General features: G+C 41.4%; 1 pseudogene; it reads right to left on the bottom strand.

Moving 5' to 3' along the window:
* Nucleotides 1–24,275, bottom strand: part of LOC101485503 (plasma membrane calcium-transporting ATPase 1-like) — a 43,839-nt pseudogene that overhangs the window by 4,215 nt on the left and 15,349 nt on the right.

Below are 24,275 nucleotides of genomic sequence, written 5' to 3'. Positions count from 1 at the left end.
GATTGGTGTGCCCCGAGAAGTGGTCCTGACCGAGGCCGACATGTGCCTCCTTAATCATTTATGAGAGTTAATGCAGAGAGTGAGCGCGAGCAGCAAAAGCTGCTCCCCCAGGAGACCTGCGGGCACAAGGAAATTACAAATCAGCCGTACTATAAACCACGCTGCCAGCAGGGACGAACGGTGGACTGCACCGGCGTGCCTGCCTGCCTGCCTGCTTCCTCTTGTGCGTGCATTAAAGAAATGCTGTTAAACCTTGATAGGCTGAACCTCCTGTTTGTGCGCTAACAGGCCTACAGCGGGCTTTCCAGGTGCTAATGACTTGCATTTCTGATTACAGAACACCGGCTGAAAGTTCTCTGTAAACAACCCGACTTCCCCTTGGAGTTGTTTTTTTATTCCACGTCTCTCAGTGTTACTTTTATTTATGTAAGACGAGTTAAAACAGCAAATAAGTTTCAAGAAGTCCTTCAACATCATTCAGCCAAGTTCATTTTTTTCTCCATATCAGATCACAGTCACACATCCATAACATCCACCTTCACAGTGAAAGTACATCCCTGACAAAACCTGAGCCGCTCTTCCTGGTGAGAGCAGTAGTGGATAATAGGCTCACACTCATATTTAGGTGGTAAATTGTCATATTATCACCCACCATTTTCCTAAAAATCCTTAACTTTGGGGAAAACAGAGGAAGCCCCTTATTCTCCTTTCCCATCTCACATACCTCGCCTCCTGCTCTCGCTCTCTGAGAAGTAATTTAATGCTGCTGCCAGTTTATTCTGCGAATAAAAGAGACGAGGAGGAGGACAGGAAGAGCTCGAGGGGGGCTCATGATTGTGTTAACTTTGTCCTTCCTTTTTATTTTTTAAGCATCTTTTGTGCTACATTACAAAGGCCCAGAGCTATTGAGGACATCGTGATCACAGCTCCGGGTGCTGCCAAACAACAAATCCACATTACTCTTGACCTTCAGCGGCCAAAATGGAACTCATCTCAGAAACCCTTAAAAGATCCTTAAAATTACACCAAATAAAACGGACAGACAAGGACAGAGGATGTAAAACGCTCTGTATCAGTCATCACTCCCTGACCTTAGCCTGAGTCTGTCTGGGACTGTCTGAACACAGCCTGACAGAAAAGGTAAGTTACTGATTAATGATATTTCTCAGCCTCAGTGGAATATTCATCTGTGTACAATCTTGTGCTTCCATCAGCACTCTCGCCCTGGCTCAGCAATGTCCCCATGACTTTGCAGAACCCTTCCAGACTTCAGGATCATCTATTTTATGGTGCGTTTTGGCTGAGCAAACATTACACACAGTTTCATTGACCTCAAGGAAGAAGGACCAGAGGGAGGTGGAGATATTTTACTGGAGCAGCCGTAGCTTGTGTGCGTTTTTTGTGCATGTGTTTTGCGCATGTGCATGCCCGGTTTACATGCACACTCATTCCAGGCTTTTGTAGTGCAATAAAACACAAGGCTCCTGTGAAATGTCTCCCCTGTATTATCCACAGTTACTGCCAGGGGGAGCTGTGGCTCTCCAATCCAAGACAGTATGAGCAGCATGTGGTACTGTGAGCAGATCAAGCATCAGCATCAACCCTGCAGAGTTACATCCTTTTCTGTGTACTTTACATTCAAGCAACAATCAAGTATTTGATTACAGCATGGATAATTCTCATTTCTTACTGCGTTAATTGGTAGGATGACAGAGAAGTGCATGGAGAGCGAGAGAGAGGAAGCTTCCAAATCAAGTATGTCTCTGTGGGAGAGTTAAATGCCTGAAAAACACCCAGTGGTGCAGCAAAGCCACGGGGCGTCCCTAGAGACCGTTTAACCTGCAGTGTGTGTAGAAGGAAGTTGTCAACATACCTATGAGAACAAAATAAAGTGTTTCACAAATTCATCACGACATCTGTCAGAAAGTTGTTAAAAACTAACATATATATATATATATACACACATGTGTGTGTGCGTGTGTGTTTGCGTGCGTGCTTGTGTGTGTGTGTGCGCGTGTGTGTTTATTTGTAAGGCAAATAACAAGCTGGATATGTGTTTTTATACCCACATTTGGGCCGGCACACTGGACATCTCTGAGTAGTCAGAAATGAATCAGGCATAACATTCAACCACGTCTTTATCAAGAAAAAAAAACAATGTGCTTTAATTTTTTCTGTTTTTCTGTAAAGCAGTACATTTGAATATTTATGGACAACAAAATGATATTTTAGCATTAAAAATCTAATTTTAATTTTTAAAAAACATAAACATATTGATGGATTAACAATTACAGAAACAGAAAAAATCATCTTGGAAATTTATTTAGAGCAGCTGTGGCATAAACCTCACGCTAGACCGCATGGGTCGTGCTATAAAACCTTTGTAGTTTTACAAAACGATTATGAAAGAAAAAAGAAATGGGAAAATGTTACAAGGTATAATTAATTCCTTGGGGAAATTAAATTTGGGGAAAATTACCAAATAAAAGAGACAACAGATTTTGCATTTTATTTATTTATTTAATTTTTTTCCCTCTTTTCTTTCTTTCTTCTTTTTTTTCCACTACAGTATTTTGTGTACACTAACACAGGGTTGGACATGTTACCATAAAGACTTTTTCCAAATCATCTCCACTCACTAATTAACATGTGTTTTTTAGATGTCTGCATGTGTAAAGGAGACAAGTCCAGCTTTGATTGACAGCGATGTCATCTGCATGGTGGAGGCTTTTATAGCCAGACGTCTTCTGTATGGACAGCTTGTGCACAGCAAAAGACACCAGGGCTGGCTAAAGAAACGCTCCAAAGACTCGGTCAATGCCGACGTCCACTGGTGCATTATCCATCCAAAGCAGTTAGAGAAGTATCCCAGGGATAGACCATGCTGGGAACTGCAGTTCAACAAGCTACCACCCACTGTGAGACGAACCTGTGCCAAACACACCACAGTGCAGCACAGGCAGCCACACAATCACAATCACTGACTTCCAATGGTCTTACTCTTCCAGACTACGTGCTGCGAGACTGAAGCTGCAGAGCCACGTCACAGCTCACAGACAAACCATATAAATGACCGAAAGGAGAACTGCATCCATACGAATGAATAATATTGCATGGTTTTATAGGAGTCAACAGTTTTTCTACACACCCAGTGGATTTCATCAATAATGAATGAGGATGTATTTTGCTCCCTTTCTATAATTTCTTCTACTTCTTGGTTATTATTTCAGATCCTCCACTTCCTGCTCTTTTTTTGTTTCCCATCAGTGTCGTTTCTTGCTTAAGGGGTCTCACCATGAAAACATTTATACTGGATCTAATAGCATAGCAAGTCATCAAAGATGGCCAGTACCAGAGCTAGCCATGAGCGTCCCTTCGCCCCTCAGGGATGAGTTTGCCACAGTTACTGTAATCTAAGATAGGTCTCAGAGAGATTGTGTGTAAGATGAAGCTGCCTTGATTCTTTTTCTTCTTCTTTTACACCAGAAGACCAAAAATGCACAAAAACACAATGAACCAGAAACATGTGATCCTGTGCAGCTAAGAAATCGTCCTACTACTGTGTGTATTTAGTGCCGGAGCATTTTTGTATCACAAATCGAACGTTCCAGCATCTTTTCCCTTCCTGTGCGCATGACCCTGACCTTTAACTCTGCTGCCTGATGAGCAGTTCACTGAAATCTTTTGCTGCAAACACACTTTGGATTTCTGAATTTGCACCTTGTCTCTGAAATTGTGCATTTGAGTTCTCTGGATGCAGGTTGATGCCCATCTGCTGTATGGTTTTCCAGACATCAACACATGTAGTCCGTGACCACAGGTGGTTGTTACAAAGGGCAGGTGTTGACTAAGAACATCCAACATATTGAAATATGAGTCTGGAAGTACTGCTTGGGATATTAGCTCAGTTACCCATTACCCCAGATTCCTGTCTTTGTGTAATGAGTCTGTTTTCGACAGTTTGGGGTTACAGGCTTAAAAAGATTTGCAGTCCCCAAAGTAGAAACGATTCATATGAATGAGCGTAGATAAAATTATTTATAACTGTATGACACTAAAAGAAGAGTCTTATAGTTATGGGAAGAAGATAAATAAGGCCCCCTGTACACAACTTTTCCACTTTTATACAAGTTTAATGTGTCACACGGTGAGCTTTACAGAAGCTGGCAGGCAGATCAGATCTGTGTGTTTATATTTAGACAGCAACAGAGTGAATAAGCTTATTTCCCAAAATGTAAAATGAGTTTAAAACTGTACTCTCATACAGCAGAAGGACAGATGTATTGCACAGCTGTTGTGTTAGATCACATTACTTGTAGGCAGTAGGAGATTTTCTAGCCTGCACAGCTTTTGGTCAAAGCAGTGTATACGTTTATTAAAGTTTCTGTGGCTCTGAAGCGCAGCACAGATATCTCTTTGGGGATTAAACAGATTCAGCTCCCTTGGCGTGAGCTGCTTTCAGTGTCTGCAGTGGCTCTTGGCATTGATCTGTATGTTCCCCAGCTTTACACGGGGCCGCTCGCGCCTCATAAAAATCCTCCTCACGCTCTCGTAATGTAACCAGCCCACTACACTGTAGCTCTGTTTTTATGAGCCCGTTAAAGAGAGGGCTTTTACGCCTTCCCTGCACCAGCTCTTCACATTCACTGAAAGACAACAAAGAGCAGATTTTGGAGGGTAAATTGAATCACAGTTTAATGGAAGCATTTTTATTTAAGGTTGAAAACAGCAGGGCAGGAGCTGAGGGAATCAAGAGAGGGTTTGTAGATTGTCAAAAGATTAATGTATTCAAAGCCTGTTTAACATTTCATGTATCACAGATATCTAGTCAAAAATTCAATTTCATATATTCGTAAAAGCATTCTTCCGACAACAGGCATGCATGGCATTCCTGATTACAGATGTCCACAGTTATGTTGGAGATATCGGCAATGTGAGTTGTGCCTTGTTTCAATTCCACTTCCAGATATAATTATTTCCTCACTGCTCAAAATTCCAATTCACAGTATCTTTATTCACCCCAGTTCAAGATTGCATTGCCTATCTGAGACATCTTAAATGAGCTTTAAATAGTCTGAATGTTTTCGATAGCAGCTTATGGAAATTTGTTTTTGCATTTTCACCAATTGGAACATTTCTGTTACATCTGTGTATTAATGTTCAACATTACATCGTATTCACAAAGCAAAACAAACTCAGTTGTAACATTTTTGTAGGTTCCCACGCGGAGAAGAAGTCAAAAACTAAGCTCTCCTTCACCCCAAATTCCTTGATGATGAGCTTTTTCTCAATATTTTGAGGTGAAATTGGGCTATGGAGCCGTCTGCGCACAAAAGAGGGGATCCTGTCGATAACTGGATTACTCACATGTGTTCCTCTTGGTATCAGCTCTATAGTGCAGTGTGAGCAGTGGTTTCAGCAAAGACAGAAGTATACTGGGCATCTGATCTTATCGGGATTCTTTCTTTTTAGGCACCCCTGCAGCAGGCGTTGATCAACAGCTCCAAACTTCTACCAGATGTCAGGGTGACTGCGGCTCAGGATGTAGAGCAGGTCCGCTATTAATCCTCGGCATGCAGAATGGGTTTGAGCATGATACTAAACTTTGAGTTGCTCTTGATGTGTTCAGTGGAGTGTGAATGTGAGACTGTGATATACAAAGCACTTAGACATAAAAAAGTGCTTCTATGAATGTATGTATGAACGGGTGAATGATGTTTAAAGCACGAGTGCTTAAGCAGAAAAGCGCTATATAAGGCCCAGTCCATTTATGGTAAATGGTAAATGGCCTGTATTTATATAGCACTTTACTAGTCCCTAAGGACCCCAAAGCGCTTTACATATCCAGTCATCCACCCATTCACACACACATTCACACACTGGTGATGGCAAGCTACAGTGTAGCCACAGCCACCCTGGGGCGCACTGACAGAGGCGATTACCTCGTTATTACTGTGCTCAGTTGGCCAACCAACTCCTCCAACCTGAACATTGCAGATAATAAACATCCACCCCAAAATACAGATGAGCTGAAGGCCTCCATCAGTAACACCTCTGTGCCGCATTGATGCAGTGATTCATGTCAAACAAGCCCCAACAAACTACTGAGTATATAAGTAATCTGTTTTTAGAAGTGCATCTTTTTTTGAGTGATCTTAAATACTCTAATAATTTAATATACTGAATTTCTTGTTTTCATGAACTATCATAATCACAATTAAAGTAAAACAAAGGCTTGAAAATTTTCACTTCACATACACTAAAAAAAACAAACCAACTGTTCGCCCTTAAAAACAGGAAGCAATCATTTTAAAATGCAACTGGAAAAAAAATTAAAGGTTTATTTATTAAATTATTCATTATTCAAGGAAATGCTGGAAAGAAACTGATCAAATTCTATTAAATATCAAGTTTTACATTGTACTTTTGTAATAAAATTACAGGGAAAATTGACATCAAATTACTTAGATGTAAATAGTTTTTGAGTGTAGAGTAAATACAGAATATACAAATGTTTCCCTTTTGAATTATATTTTTTTAAAAAACAATTCTTCATCATATTTTATGTTTTTGAGATGCACTAACAGATGCACCAGAACTTTATGGATTTTAGGACTCATTCCTTCAATTGTGTCAGGGTCTGTGTGCGGAGAGGAGGATCCAAACACAGGACTCGAACACTGAATTGTAACTCAAATAACCTCAGCTTTATTTGCTGGCAGAAAACAAACATAAACTGAGCAATGGTACTGAACACGAAAACACTGAACACGAAAACACACAGGCATAATCCGAAGGCACGACGCGACACCGAGCACAGGAAAACACAGGGCTAATATACACAGGGTGGTAATCAGGGAATGGGCAACAGGAGGGAGACACAGCTGGGAGAAATTGGACTAACGAGACAGGGGAGCAGTAGGACTGAACACACTCACATGAGACACAGACCTTCACAATAAAACAGGAAACAAGAACCCACTAAACAAAGACGCAGACAGAGAGGCAGACAGACTATAACACATGCAACTCAAACAATTCATGAAACAACAAATCCTTAAACACGGATAAACAGAAAGATGAAACTCATCATCATCATCACCACCACCACAAGCACTACAAGAGAATAAGAAAACAATCCATAATGCAAAAACACACCAAAATAACTGAAACACAGATTCATCATAAAACCCAACAAAGCACCAGAGAAACATAAAGAACAATCCATCATTCAAAAATAAACCAAAACATAACAACTCAAATACTGGGTCAAACTGACACATGCTGTGCTAAGCTAGTATCAATTATGATATTCATGAGAAATAATTAAAAACCAATCAAGATGTTGTTTATCTGATTTTATCTGATTATGCAAACTGTTTTGACTGGTCAAAACTAGATTACAGATATATATAGATATTTAAATAGTCAAAATGATGTTATTATAAATATCCTGAATACAATCTGCGACTGGGCAGAACGTAATTACAGCTGGTGAAAAGGACATTGTTGATATCTATAATGTAAATTACAGATTGACTCATAAACGACTTGCATAAGACAGAGGAGCTGAGCCATTGTAATATTAGGTGGCGAGTTAGTGCAGCCGTGTGTGTCTTGCAGTGGCCTCGTGCCAGCCGGCCAGAAAAAGAAACAGTGAGCTCTGCTCTCATCTTCTGTTGTTATGGTTCAGTAATTCTCTGTCGTGCTCCATATGTGCTTGCAGAAGCCTTAAACTATAAATCATGGATGCCTGTACTGCAACTGTTAAAAGGAAAGTGTCTTACGTAATCCATTACAATACAGAAAAACATTTCTCTGCATTAATGTTTTCATGATAAACAGGCATGTGCTCAGATCAGACACCAGCAAATGGGCCCCAAGCTTTGAATACACTTCAGCTGCTGCGGCTCATATCACAGTCACACTCTGGGCACCTGGGTGGAGTGTAACGTATGAGGTCATCATGGCAGCTTCGGAAAAGTGTCATTTATATCAGAGTGCATGGAAAGCAGACATTAACAGCAAGATTTCTGACTTTGTTTGTCCAAAGTAGATACAGAGGGATTACTCGTGTCATTATTAAGGAATGAGCGATTTGATGAACTGGGAAATATGATAATCCCTTTGCCACCCCAAAGATAGGATAAAATGATTTCCAGCATATTTTTGTCCTCAACATGGTTACATCTATAGAAAAATACAATATGTAGATGGGATGCAGTGTAACTGTTTCAATGTGAACCGAATGAACGGTACTCAAACTGGCGTGAAATCATGAAATGAAAAATGCAGTCCTCCACCAAGGTTAATGCCTAGTCTTTGAATTTTTAAGCCAGTGACCCATGACAATTTCAAGGGGTTCTGCCTTTGACCATGCTTCATTTTTCCACCATGTTTCATGAAATTCATGAAACTAGGCATGGCAGACGGACTGCACTGAACACAAACTTGAAGGGAAGGATTTTTCCTCTGCGATTATTGATTGGAGCTATAAAACATCAGAATCCACTTTAAAACCATTTTATTTATATAACATAGTAGCTATTTCTGATGTTTAAGGGGACCTAATCCACACGAGCCACAAGCTCAGGCTTCAAAGTATTTCTCTTGGATATTTGTATAGTTATACAGAATATAGCCTTAATGTGGTCATTGAAGCCCCACCCACATGCTGTTCAAACAGTCTGTTTATAAGAGAGCAAATCAGAAAAAGCTAAAACATTTAAAAGTTGAGTCCATAATTAAAAATTTGCAGCAGGAACTTCACCAGTTTTCCTTTAGAGACCCTATGAGGGGCATTTACCCCAGACAACATACCCCAGGTTCACTAGAGCACACAAACACCCACGACAGTAAGGTGGTGATTCATGGTGATTCTAAAGTGAGGGGTTTCAGGCATGACCAACTGGGAGCAGACCTCAGGGCAGACTCGGGACATGCTGGTGTCTCTCTGCTTGCTTGGGAACACCTCAGGGTCCCACCAGAAGAGCTGGAGGAGGTGGACGGGGAGGGCAAGGTCTAGACACTTCAGCGTACGTTGTTGTACACGCAGGCAGCTCCAGTGCAGAGAACTGTGACATCTTCAGCTCTGTTTGTGTGAGAGCGAGAGAAGAAGGACAGCAGCACTTGGGGGAAGAGCTCTCGAGCTTATGAGCAAAGTGTTCCAGGAGAAAATTGCTTGTATGTGTAGACATGAGTAGCCCATACAAAATGTTGAAGTTTTGTGGGGTTAAATATTCCTCAGTAGAAGATTACTGAGGCTTAAGGAGAAATACAAGGATTTTGTAGTACAACCGTGACCTTGTGTCTTTGCTAAACGAACTGTTAAAACAGGACTTAATCATTTCAGGGTTTATTTAGAGCAGCTAGCATGCAGGAAAACCCACTTTTTATTTGTACATTACATACGTTTCCAATAAATATGAAGCCCACGGTGATGCTACAGATTTATAAGGCGGTAGTGGGTGGAGGTGAGAAAACCAATGGAAAATCAGACACAACAGAATGTCCCACAGGTGAGTGGGTTAATTGAACAAGTCTTTTGCAGGCAGCACTGCCTACCAGGATGAGAAAGAAACCTCTAAGTTCTGTTTCAGCAAAGGAGGCAACAAATCCCAGCAAGCCTCAGAGAAAGGTGTCCTTTTTCTTGTAACATTGAACAGTTTGGTTGCTGCAAATATAACAGAAACAAGTATCAAAGCTGAATATATGATCAAACAATACAACCTGCCTCTTTTAAGTTACCAGTAATAGTGGGGAGATTTCAAATGGGATGCTAATTAGGAGGTCGGTAACACTGCAAACCCATGCTCAATAATGATATAAGGCACTAATAAGGTGTGACTAAAAACACTGAACCTGGGAGCCATTCAAGGCTTTTGTCAGTGCAGGGACATATTAGGCGTTCAAAGGAATGTGAAGCAGCTAAATTACTCTATTAGGCAAAGTGATAACAGAGTGTTGTTGGTGGATTCGCTCACTGGACCAATGTCTTCGGGGAGTGAACGCCTTGCTGGGTCTCCACGGTGATGAGAGGAAGAGTTGAGGTATCCATGGGAGACGGCGGGTGTGAAGGGATCCCCGGGGAGTGCGGAGGAGGAGGAGGTGAAGGAGACCTTAATATCTATACTGCTACATTTTCAAAAACCCAAAGGAGAAAACAAAACCATGGGAAGAAAAAAAAACGTCACACCGTTTCTGTTTCACATTTTAATGGAAAGAATACAAACGAGAAATGAATGCTTTGGAGTTCTTCGCAGGCACTGAAAGTCATTAAAACTGTTGAACTTATAATACGTCATGTAAGGTGGCCGTGTCGAGACCTCTGTTGCTTCCCTGAAGCTAAACTTACACATTTGTCTTTTCTGTCAAGCTGAGAGCAACAAATTCAGCGCAAACATTGGAATTTATTTTGGTCCACCTGTAGGAGGTTCAATGAATTGTTAGATCACTCCAATAGCTTACATCATACTATGAAGTTGATATGACCGGAGACCCTGTACAGATAGCCTGGTCACTTCCATTTATTCCACAGGGTCCTCCCCGCCACTAACCTCCTGTGATCAGTGAGATGACTTTGAATGTCCCTCGCAACCGATGTTTCCAAATATTTAATCTGGAAACAAAAATGGGAAAATGCCTTGCATGCTCAGAAGTTAGCAACTTGTCAGTTACCCTAAAGCTTAACATCATTTTAATTCCTATCAGGACCACAGTTTACAAAATGAACTTCATGTTCATGATGTATGTAATCCATTTTCTTCTGCTTATCCAATTCAGGATCACCACAGGATCACAGAACTGTCACGGGCTGAGAGGTGAGGTACTTCCTTGGCAGGTCACCAGCCTGTTACAGGGCTAATGCTGAGAGACAGACAACCATTCAAACTAACATTTCACGTATGGACAGTTTAGAATCACCAATTAACTTAACATGCATGGATTTGGACAGTTTTAACCCCAAGTACCTGGAGACGACCCACACAGCCACAGGGAGAAAATGCAAACTCTACAAGGCTCCAGCTGGTGGACTCATACCCAGGGCCTTCTTGCTGTGAGGTGGCATTGCTAGTCACCACATGTCTATGCTACCCAACCTCATGCTGTACTCAAGACCATGAACTCATGGTCATAACTCAAAGGAGCCAAGGGCAATTTCCCCTTACATTACCGTTCTTTTACAAACAAAGCACTTCTATCAAACCCAAACCTGCAGTTCCTTGACTGGCCACCTGAGGCTAGTTCCACAAGCAGATCATTTCCCATAGACTCCCATGTTAACTGGCCACATTTACAGCATTAAAAACATATTTACAGGTTGGTACAAAAGTGGTTTTAACATCTGTGGATGGTTTACATGTTCGTAAAAACTTTGAGGGGGGTGAATTTTTTAACCACTCATCTACATCTACAGTATCACCAATGATAAATGAGTTAGGGCTGTGGCTCAACGATCAACAGGTATCTGGACGCAGGAAGCTGGAACTTCTGCTCATCCACATCTTCAAGTCATTAAACTGTCTCAGCTGTCCTACGTCATGCTGGCTATGCCCATGTTCTATACAGAATTGCCCCCTGCTGGCCATTAGAAAGAATCACTTCACTTTTCAGACCAGGATGTAACATCAGTGTTTTATACAGAATCTGTTGCATTAGTAAACTGTTAAAACATTGTCAACATTTTTTGTAATTTCAAATTGGATTTCATTATTTAAGCCTCATTTTGTTCATATCTGCTGTTTAGCACAGGATATGCATTGTGCAGTTTAACAAAGAGTTGTGTTTTGTTTCTAAAAAGCGCTGTCTACAACCTCTTGATGGGAGCAAAGAGAGTAAATGGTAAGGTTTTAGTTAGCTTAATAGACTGAGAGCACTGCAGAGCTTTAAATACTGTCTGTGTTTATTTACATGTTCACATTAAGCTTTATTTATCCTCTGACTCATCACAATACCATCCCTTCTTATAGCACACACACTCATCAGCGGTTTTGTCCCACTCTCCCTTGTAGTCTTGTGTGCGTTGGTAGTGGTTTGGGTATAATTGGCTGCACTGTGTGTTTGTGTGGTTTCTAATGCTCTCCGGAGCACTGAGAGGTCAGCTAAGTCAGGGTTCATTAGTGAAGCAGTGGATCCACCATATTCCCTCAAGCATCTGCAACTTCTACTACTTTGCTCTGTTTCTGTCTTTCCCAGAGTTATTATAGCGTTGTGTTTTTCTTCCACTTTAGTTTTTATTTTGTTGCATTATTTTCATTCGTTTTTTTGATTTTGTAGTTTTGCTTTCAATTGAGTTTGGTTTCATTTGAATATGTTGCCAGAAGTGGGGCTTACTTCAGCTTAGAAGTAATTAACCTTTGAATTCAATCCAGGTCTGGATCCGTGAAGCTTTGTAAGGATTCTTTATCACTGAAAGATACTATAGCACAAAATTCAATTTGAGTCATATCTTCACAAATGCAATACTGTGCAAAAAGCCTTGAGCCAACTCTCAATTCTTTATATTTTCTAGGAAAATGGGAAATAGGTGGAGCTATTCATTGAAATGTGCACATGGAAAAACAGGAAATAAGGCAACAACGGAGGTTTTGCGGTTGTAACAAGCTTGAAAGTCAATATTTGGTATGACCTTTATTGTTCAACACAGCCTGAACTCTGTTGGGCACTTTCTTGTAAAGTCGTCTTTAGGAATAGTTCTCCAGACTCCCTAAAAGATATTCAAAGCTCTTCTTGGGATTTTTCTGCTTTTTGCTTTGTTCCCTGTCAAATTGATCCGATATGAGCTGATCTATGACTGATTGTGTTTTGTTGTGTGCTTTTTTTTATCCAGGTTTGCTTGTAATGTATTGACAGTGTGTTTGGAAAATCAGTTCTCATGTAATTTGGCAAAGCTCAGCAAATTCTCACATTTCCCTTTGTTATTCCCTTTTTTACGACAGCTTATTGACAGTCATCCTTCCATTGAGAACATTTCAGATGAGTCTTCAGCGAACAGTAGATGGATCATCTGAGTTTCCTCACACTCCATAAGGTGTGGATCGAGCCTTGTTTACAGTATTGTAGATTACACACATTCAGATCCAACTGTTTGTGTCCACATTATTCTGACTGGATTCTAAAAACAGTTTCAGTTCGATGTGTGGATTCTGACCTTTTATTAAACCACTTCTGATCCCTTAAACACACCATATCTTGCTCCAGCAGGGCCAAATCAGGGTCATTGCAATTTTTTTCCCCCATCCTACTAAAAGCAGTAAATACTGCTTTCTGTGGTAATGCCCACCTATGTCCTATTACTACTTTCTCATTTTCAGAGATAAGGATGAGATGGAGAGAGTCCCAGAGGCTCCGCTCTTTTCCCACCACCTCTCTGTGATGTGCTCCGGGTGATGGATGAAGTGAGCCTCATCCAAAATCAGAGAAAATGAAGCTTTCATTAGACAACATAACCAAGCAGTTGTGAGCCCTCTCCTGAGTCCTTCTCTCCCAGCCAGCACTCAGACACATTACCTGCACCCAGACAACACAGCCTTTTAGATGAAATCAATGTGTTGTTCTCTCGCAGCCACCTCTGCACTTTCACACACTGAACCTCGACTCAATTTCCAGGACTGTCTGCAAGTGAGAAGGAAGTGACTGTTAAAGTAGCTGCTCACTGGTTTCTCCTGTGAGAGGGGCTTTGATGTCCTTCCGCTGCCTATTTTAGGAAAGAAAAAGATGGAGAGGAGAAAAGACACCAGGGAAATGAAACCTAACTGCATATATGGTCAATGATTATTGATTTATCTCTTGAGATCACTTGAATCAAGAGAAGAATGGGTTGGAGTTTACATAGAAAACAGACACAGCTGGCTGTAAATCTGAAGAGCACAAAAGGCTCAGCTTCTGTGGCTAAAATCTTCTCTCCATGCAGCAATTATGTAACCTGATTTGGAGCATTGGCACAGAAATTTCTGGGGAATCCATCCCCCTGGGCCATTTCTGTAGCTCTGTTTTAGGCACCGACGGTTCCTCTCTTTGAGTCTGAGCAGTTTGGGGTCATGTTGTACCGCCTCCTAACACGTTATAAATGAAATTTTAATGTAATTTTCTTTTGACAGACAGCCACATCGAGCCCTAGTGCGTACATGCCTGCAATCTGTAAGAGCACGGTGAGTTCAAGGTGAATGAAGGGTTGGACTGCATTCCCTAAGAAGTTGGAGGAAAGACCTACCTCTAAATATTGAGTTTACCTCTTTGACGAAGAGAAGAGAAGAAAAGAAAAGAAAAGAGGACCCTGAATTGCAGCAGAAGGAAAATTATAGCAGCTTAATTGCTACAGCTGTGATAAAATATTCAGCGTATTATAAAAAGATTGAAACTACATTTAGAGAATCTCGGTACTATTCTGTCTCGCTCGCTCCTCACTCTATCTTCTCACTGCCAGACAGCCAATAAGCCGTGCTTAAATATTGATGGAAATTTTCAGTGATTTTTCCCAGTTTAAAAAACACCTTTGATCTTCATTCATCCGCCCTTTCTTGTGTTTTTCTCTAATTTATTTTTCCTCTAGAGCCCGACATTTCCCAAGCACTCCATCGAAGATGAAGGGTGTATCTCGCTCATGCATGAAAAGCAAAGCATCTGTAGGTCATGATGACATTTTCCACACTTTCCTGTGGGCTATTCTCGTAAAATACTGCTTTGTGTACAGTAGATGTGTGTCTGCATGTGTGTGTGTGTGTTGGGTTACGTGTTAAATTACGGTGGCTGCTGCAGAAGCAATAAGGCAGTGTGGCCCTCCTGGTTCTTTATGGGTCAAGCCCATTTCAGTCAGCCATTTAATTAGTGGAGACTCACAAGCAAAAACAAATGGAGGAAAGATATCTCACGGCACACTCACTCCACACACAACCGTGGTTTACAACAGCAGGCATGCACAACTGACTCCACAGTCATAAACTTTAGTAGACGCACAGAGAGCAATGCATGCTCCAGTGTAAGGCATCGCACTTAGCAGTAATGAAATTTTAAAAAAAAACAGCCGTAATTCGTGTTTCCGTAATAACGTGTATTTTATGTTGAATTTAGGTCACCTTGTACATGTGCATATAAATGCATCCATTTCAGTAATTGCCTGAGAGAAGATGAAAAACTGGAGGCGGTAAGAAAACACAGACACAGGTGCACTGTTCAAAAAGTGGCTTTGACTGTACCAACATTTATATCAAAAAAAGGAATGAAAACAAGACATTTTAAGAGGTAAGTAGGACAATAAAACATGCCAAGAAATATTAAGAAATACTGCTCAACAGATGGGAGATGGAAAACTTAATAAACTGACCCACACAACAAGAATAACTCAGAGCAGACCATTATAAACACATAGGCAGGGAAACCACAATACAGAAAACATTCCCCCTCCTGCTGTCAGTAGATGGTTTGGTCCACCTGTTTAGTCAGGAGTTTTTTACCTAGCTCCACCCTCTGCATCCTCTTCAGTTCAACCAGGAAGGAGCATAGCAGCAAATAGGTAAGCAAAAAAGCCACAGGCATCATCATTTAGAATACATCACAGACAACAACAACACTTTAAAAATACATGAAAAGCACAGTCATTTCGTAATCATTAAAATGTGTTTTAAATGTGCAAACTGATGAGGAGTCATTTCAGAAATCATGACACACTGCTCTCCCTAATATAAGCTGCGTTTATGAGCTAGAAGTGTCGGTATCAGGGCGATAACGCTGCAATAACAACACAGAAGTGTTGCACAGGCTGATTCTGACCAGTCACCAAAGTCTGTTTCACATTGATCAATACCATTTTAAATGTGAGCAAACGCATGGTTCAGAGGTTGCTCGTGGAAAGATGAAGAAACTTTCCTTAACTTTATTTGCAACATACTGCTGTGGATGCCATATGTTGTGACACAGGGAATGACACATTTGATTATAGTGGACACCTGTGCCTTTCTCCTGCTGTTCATGAGACATTTACACCAGAAATGTCAGTAGAAGTATAAGAAAAAAGAGGGAGAACCTCATTTATCGTGAGAATCGTTAACAAATGGGTCACCTGTAATTAACAGATGTTTTTTCTTGCATTTTTATTTAGGCTTTTAACAAGTTAGTGTGAGGATGAAGTCACTTAATGCAGTCAACAGCATTTTCTGTTGAAAGCAGAAAAAAGCGAATAGATCAGAGCTGCCTGGTTTATTTTTCTCTTTGAAAGCACATAGTTTGTCCTGACATAATTTAATTAATCTAAAGCACCGTGCCTCTCGCTCTGCTGGTATGAGTCAATGGACTCACCCCACAGTCTTTCTTTCTCTCATGCCTATAATAGTCTTTGAATAAAATGGTATTTATTTAATTAAACTTTGGATCTTTGTGTTAAATCGGATGGACAGCCTACACTGGTCTTCACAATCCACAGCAAAATAATACTGAGACACTGGGTTTTTGTTTTATACAAAGCCTGTTCTTGTTTGTAACAAATAACAAGTGATAGTATCAAAAACATGAATCCAAAAATAAAAGTTCCACTGGTCCAGCCAAACTGGAAATGCTGGCTCTTCGCCTGCTAAGAAGCAGCAGGTAAACCACTGCTTGCACTTGGGGTGAAGCGTAGCAAAACCTCAGTGGTCATGTGATGTGGGTGTTTTAAAGCACACCGAACTGCCTTCCTATAAGCGTAGACTGTAAAAGATGGCGAAAGCTGCCATGAGATCACCCACTGGTTTCTAAAATCTCATCTTGAAGCCTTGAGATGACAATTTCTATTGTTAAATGAAGTTTTTCATCTACCTTTTACCTTTTCTTTTCTTAGAAGTCTTCTTAGAAGTGTTTTGAAAACCACAGCTAACTTAATTTTTCTCACACAGAAGCTATGTCCATGATGTATACTGTCTCTTGTGGCTGTAGTTGGCTATTGTCTCTGGAAGCAGGATTGATTCTGCTTGACAGTGGGCCTCTGGAAATGTGCATTGTTCTTGCTGATATGTCTGTGTCCAAAACCAACTGTGGGTTTTTTTTTTTATTAGTATTTCGAGTACCCCAGTAGACATTGGCAGTTTACCATGTCACACAGTGCTCAAGTCTTTTAAATCAGCTGTGAACTGAACTCCCATAAGATTAAAAGAAACTAAACCTGGCAAAAAAGCTTTTAATTAACAAAGAAAGTTTTATTAGTGGTTTTGTTAAAAACCTCAAAGGATGAAAAATGATACCACAATAGGAACAACTGTGCCTGTAATGGTTACTTGAGGGTGCTTCCTTAAGAAACCATTAGAGGAACTGAGTTTGAACACAGAATCCTGTGATATTATTAAGAGAGCACTTTAATCACGCTTCAGATCTGGATGAACAAAATGAAAATCTTTATTGACGTGCATGTAACGTGTTCAGAACAAATTGGCGCAACACTGTTCATCAACAATTTCAAAACTGGATTCTCTTAGGCTGATCCATTTTTGTATGGCTCAGTAGTATGTATGGCCACCTTATTGCCTGCATGCACACCCAACAAATTTCATTTTGTGGAGGGGCTGTTCCTGCCCCCGTTTTCATGGCTGACAGGGATCTGGCATATGAAGTCTTTGGGACAGTGCATCAAGTTTTGGATGGTGCTCTGAGTTTTGAATGTCTTCCTACTTTCACAGACTGACAGGCTGTCCCTGAAGGCCTTCATCACACATATCTGAGAGAGAGAGAGAGACTGTTAACTCAGATAGACCGTCATGCCCCTAGGTCTTACTTTCAACGGTGTAGATTCAGACATTCAATAGAGACATTGCAGTTAATTGTACCATATCAAGTTTTTGTTTCTGTTTTTGTTTTTTTAATGATCTTGAATATTTTCCATAATGATCAATGATGATGCTGCAGGACCATTAGATCTTCACTATATTTGATGCTGTCTAAAAGAAAATTGCCCTGTGAGGACATAAAAGTCACCTTTTCAGTTCTGACTGTGGACCGAAAAAAGCCCAAACTTAAAGGCCCCCATCACTCACCTAAAATCTGAGGCTAAGGTTTGGACCGTATGTAATATTTAAGACATCCTCACTCTGGATAATAATCCCTGTCCAAAAGGCAACTTGCACCAGTGTAGAAACTTAAAGCTTTGTAAAGTATTCTTAATGAGGTTGTTGAGGGAATTATATTTGAAAAACACGATCGCACACAGATTCATCTTGAAGTCTGAAACTACTGTAAACCTGCACCCTGACATGTCTGATGCCGTAGTACCAGAGCATCTTGCCTGTCTTTGGATCGAGGTCTCCGTGGTCAAGCACACTGTCACTATCGTCACCCTTGTAAGCAAACTTCAGCCATTTAGTGGGGACAGTTGAAACCAAAGGACAAAATTACAGCTATCAGACAACAGCAACACATCGTGTACCTCCACACATCCTTAGCTTGAAGGTGTACTGCGACCACCTGAAGGTTTGTTGTCTTTTGATGATCAGCTGTAAAGAGACCCATGTCATTATTCTTATTTTCCTCAATCAAGTATTTTGGTAGGTATTATTTTCTGATCTGCTGTTCACGGTGTTCTTTATGACTTGCCTGGTTGACTAATAAACCACCGGAAAGCGCAACAAAAGCTATATTTTAGTTTCATAATTTCATATCTCACCTGTGCCCACAGGAGGGTCCCAAAGCCCAAGAGGGTGTGGTTTTCTCTTCAACATTTAAGAGGTTACACTGATCATAAGTCATCTGTCATCTTGCCTGTCTTGAAAAAGATAAAGACTGGAGTCATTTGGCCACTGTTTTCCACTTTACATTAATGATATTGCTTATATTGATATATTCTTTAACCCCATTAATGTATTTTAACATTAGATCGATATCAGTGTAAATGGAGAAATTTATAGGCTATATAATTTATGATCATGTAATTTGTTTTCTTTTGTTGGCAAATCCTTTGAATCTACTATCGAACTCATTGCCAGACAGCAGTAATGGCAGAAACGTTGTCTTCTACTGCTTGGAAACTGTTATCCACACAGCCACAGTGCAGTACAAGACAGCCAATAGGCATAAAGTATTTGTATTAATTTGTCATTTAGAATAAACAAGCCGTACAAAATTCAGAGTGGGTAATGAACTTTACTCTGTTAAAATCCACTGCCATTTTTTGTATTTTATTAAATCCATAAGGAGAGAACTTGATAAATACAAACAGTAACACTTGTTTGTGTAATGCGTTACATATGGCAGTGTTTCCCAACCACTGTGCTGCAGCACATACGTGTGCTGTGGAAGATTATCTGGTTCCACCTGATTAGTACTCTTAGCCAGCGGTCCCCAAACCTTTCTTTCTGTTTACATGAAAACTGCACTTTAGTATGTAGCTGGTTAAATGTACAGCAGCTGTGATTTAAATTTCATACAGACAGTAGAAGCGGTTCTTACCTGGGTGATGCAGGCTCCAGTGAAGGCCACAATGACAGCGACCACGTTGACGGTGAGCTGGAACTGCAAGAATTTAGAGATGCTATCGTAGACGTTTCTGGCCCACATAACAGCCTTGACTATGCTGCTGAAATTGTCATCTGTTAGGATGATGTCAGATGCCTCTTTGGCTACATCTGTGCCTGCGATGCCCTGTACACCATCACATGTAGGTTAGCTTATGAACCTGCCATTATTCTCAGAACTTCTGATGTGCTTAAAATGTTGTAACAAAGTATAAATAATTCCTAATATGCATTTACATCTACTGCAGTTACCATAGCAAAGCCAACATCTGCTTTTTGAGGGCAGGACCATCGTTTGTACCGCGACAACCTGCCTCCACTCAAAAACTGTGCTGTCAGTGATTCCTGGATAGACACGCGATACGTGAGGACCACTAGAAGCTCTAAAATGTCTCCTAAAAGGTACAATTTTAACACCTGAATTTCCGGTGGACCTAATGTTTGGGATGCGTTCAATGTAGGGAGAACTACAACAAGGAAGGATGAGTTCAACTTTTGATGTTTGAGTTCAAAGACCTTTTATAGAACACGTCTTACTCATCCAACGATACCTTGACATCAGACCAGAGCAGCAAGGGATTAAACCACCAAACTACTGATTAGTAGATATCCTGATAATCCTGCTTCCACTCATGTCAGACAAATTAGTCACCGATATATTTGAATTGCCTTGTTGCCTTACAGCAAGAAAGTCCAGAGCAAAGCAGAGAGAAAAATGCGGTATTTACTGGTGCTTTTTAGCTCTTATATCTGAACCTGTCTGTGCTCTACTTTACCAGTGGATCCAGGAGGCAGTGATCAGATAAGTTCTGACCTGCTCTGGCAGTTCTCCAAACTAACCCTACAAATGTTCACCAAGGTCTTTGAATGAATGGCTATTTTTACAGCTCACCATAATCTTAGAGGTGTAGGCACAGTTGACCCCGATGCCCCGGACCAGCAGGTCCAGGATGTTGGCAGGGATATGGTCTGGCTCTGGCACTGCTTTGTAGTGTCTGTTTGCAATGAAGGCTTGCACCACTGTCATACGGTTCATAGTTAGTGTGCCCGTCTTATCGGAGCAGATGGTGGTGGCGCTGCCCATCGTCTCACAGGCGTCCAGATGGTGGACCAAGTTGTTGTCCTTCATCATTTTCTGATCTAAGTGAGAGCGGTGTTACCCAAGTCTTAAGATTTTATTTCATTAACCAAAAACATCAGAGCAGAAATTATGGTTGATCTAATTTTGTTTAACGAGCATCAAAATAGTCTTAGTAGTACTATTTTAGTGGGGGTCATAGTTCCAGCTTAGCAGGAACACAATAAATAAAACTGTAAAAAGCACACCCACACACACTCATGCAGTTTTAAAAATACTAAATAGTGAAAACATTCATCTGGGAGCTTTCAAACATTACACTGCCGTGTAAGTTTCATGTGAAATAAAACATTTAGTCTAACAGACTGAAGAGTTCCCGTTGTCAGACTGTAATGCCACATACAAATACACCTTGACTGAATACGCTAGGGAGATGGTGACTGCCAGAGGGAGACCTTCAGGTACAGCCACCACGAGCATCGTCACACCAATGATGAAGAAGTTGACCAGGAACTGCACATAGATGGGCACACAAGCGTAGGACCAGACAACAACCTGGATCCAGAAGGTATCAATCAGGAAGCGAATGATGAGGATGAAGACGGTGAGAGCCGACATGATCAGACCTGAAGGCAGAGAAAGAGTAGGAAATTCGTCTGTGAACCTGACTGAGGGTACAAAAGGGGTTGTGGGTTTGCTGTGATCTGCACTGGACAAGGTTTAAAACAAACTTATACAGAAGCTATAAAATCCTTCTTACTGAGTCCTATACAGTCATATCTTTGCTATTGCAGATACAGTAGGCAAGTCGAATCCGTGTGTTTGATCAGTTGGTTGGTTAGCGGCTAGTCTTTTTGACCAGTGACTGTGTTTTCACGCCAACAGTTAGGAGTTCACCTCCTAAGGGCAAAACATTTTGTCATCTTAAATAAAAAGTTTAAGAGACAAAAAGGATGAGTTGTTTAGAGAGTCCTCATCCTGCTGTGGTTTGTATATCCCAACTGTGCATCCTTGATTACAGCTCCTCCTGGAGCCTCTTTACTCTCCTCGGTCCTCCACATGAATTTCAGGAATTAAGGCAGACTTCAGCATAGCGTATTAGGTTTGAGTTTTCTCATAGGTAGGAGACAAATCAGACAAAATTACTTGTCTTGTTGTCATCATAGTCATGGTTCGACAGTTCTCTAGTTAGTGTTGCTTATGACTCTGCTGTTCCTGTTTATTTTTCTTCTTGGCCATATTAGTCTTTTTTGTGTGCAACCTTTTTATGTCTTACCTTGTTTTTCTGGTTGAATTAATTATTTAGATTTATTCTGTCCACTGCGTCTGTGTTGCTTCCTGAGTTGTTAGAGAAAGAAGCAAACACAAGAACAAGGGAAGACTGGACCGCGCTCACTCTCCCAATTTGTCCCTCATGTGTATCAGATGTAGACTTTGTGGCTGTTTCAGTTCTATAAAATTTTTAGTTTGGGGTTTTTGTGTGTTTTAAATATTCACAAGCATGATGATGTATAGATGTGTGGTCTATTTCTTAGCAGAGAGGTGGGCCCATGCTCTCATATGCTGTTGACATGTCTGACTCTCAGTCTCCATCATTTATCAAACTCTGTTTGTACCTGCTTGGCCGATGTGCACAGCCAGCCTGGTGAGCTTCCCTTGCAGGATAGATTTCTCTTTTCTCTGTACGGGTTTTTTCTTCTCTGGTTCACTCTCAGTTTCGAGTGGTTGCATCTCCACAGCGGGGCCGTCCTTGTTTTCTGCTACAGTCGACAAAAGAAATGTCAATAAGACATTCAGCTTGTTTGTTTTGTTGTTTTTGTTTTTCCGCGTTTCCTCTTATAAAGGCTCTCCCTTAATTTTTTTTTTTATCCTTGTGTGCCTAAATATACACTGATTCTTGACTTTAAAACCCTACCAGGAAGAGAGATAGGTTGTTACTCTCAGACCCTGAGTTTAACAGAAGTGTTCACTATGATGTGTGTTGACTGACTGCAACCTAAAGATTTTTTTAATCACTGTTAAAGTTTAAATAACTGGTGAGTGAGAACAGCTTGGATGTTAAAGTACTGCTCAGGCATTTTAAGCAAACGAGAATTAAATGACTTATGCTGTGCTTAAAAAAAAATGTGTACATATATATTGCATCATAAAAAACACAAAGCTGTTTTTGGAGGGTGGTGTTTTTGGCTGCTGAATTTTTTTGATGTTGTGCTTTTGCTAAACTTTCAAACATGTGTCTGTTTATCTGAACCAATCATGCTTACATGTGCAATCACTCACTTCTAAGGTCTTATGAGCCAGCCAACTGATATCATGGTTATGTTAAGCTGAGCAACTACATAAATGTTATTAATGCATAATAACATAATCTTAATGTTATTATGCATTTTCTGCATTTTCATGAAATGCAGAAAATGCACTGCACAATGCCACTATTCATTCACTCTCACATTCACACACTGGTGGAGGGAAGCTACAGTTGTAGCCACAGCTGCCCTGGGGCAGACTGACAGAAGCGAGGCTGCCATATCGCACCATCGGCCCCTCTGGCCAACACCAGTAGGCGGTAGGGTAAAGTGTCTTGCCCAAGGACACAACGACCAGGACCGACGGATCAGGAGGATTGAACCGGCGACCTTCCAGTTACAGATGCGCTTCCCAACCCCCTGAACCACGGTCGCCCCAACATGAGGTCTTTGTCAAGTTTCTTCTTGACATGATCCAACTCTCCAGTTATGGAACTCTCGTCAACCTTAAGATCATTGCCCTGACAATACACCAGACAATTACATCCACGCTCTTTGGTTCTGTCCACCAGTGCAAAAGTTTTGGCGCGAGATATGTGAAGACTTATCAAAGTGTCTGAAATGTAACATTCCAACTTCCCCCTTAGTGTGTTTACTGGGCAGCTTAGATAATGTCACTTCAGAAAAGAATATAGCCCATATGATTTTCACTGCCCTATGCATAGCCAAGAAAACAGTCCTCATGAACTGGAAAAATAAAAATAATCTTAATTCTAACCAATATAGAAATTATCTATTAGATTACATTAGTCTTGATACAGCCTCGGCCACCACATCAGATCAATTGCTCTGGACTCCTTTTATCAGCTCCATCACCTAGTGGGGGTGGGGGGTCATAATTTGGTCCCACCTTCACTGTTGTGATTGGTGTGGGGGTAGGGACAGGCTTAGGGCGTCGGGGGGTTCCCCGGAGGCATCTTCCTTGGGGGGCTCAACCCGGGGTAGCGGTCATGTCCGGTTGGGGGCTCTTTTGGCTCTCGGGTGACTGTTTCCTCGCAGCTGCGTGCCGCGGGGCTAGGGGAGGGTCTGTGCTGACGGACGTGGGTTACTGACCTGGTAGCCTGGCTGGCCCTGGGTGGGTCCGGGATGGGCGTGAGGTTCTGGGGGCGCTCCGTCTCTGGGCTGGGGCCCGGGCCGGGCCTCGGGGGCTTGGATCCTGGTTGGTGTGTTGCCGGGGTTGTGGGCGGGTGGGTGCATGGGGGCCCGGCCCTGGAGCAGGGTGCCGCCGGTGCGTCGAACCACCTGGGGGGCTCTTCAACTGGTGGGGGAGATGGTCACATCTTGCAGGAGCTTTCCTCTCTTCAGGAACTCTCTCTGCAGGAGGGGGAGATACAGGAGAGGTGGAGGAAGATCTCAGCCTGGGCGTTTACTGTCTTATGTAGTCTGGAAGATGAGTGGATGGTGGGGTGGGTGCAGTTTTCT

The sequence above is a fragment of the Maylandia zebra genome, linkage group LG19, assembly GCF_041146795.1.
Source record: "Maylandia zebra isolate NMK-2024a linkage group LG19, Mzebra_GT3a, whole genome shotgun sequence".
NCBI classification, from domain to species: domain Eukaryota; kingdom Metazoa; phylum Chordata; class Actinopteri; order Cichliformes; family Cichlidae; genus Maylandia; species Maylandia zebra.
Note: the sequence above shows the minus strand (reverse complement) of the source record. Positions and strands in the feature narration are given on the sequence as shown.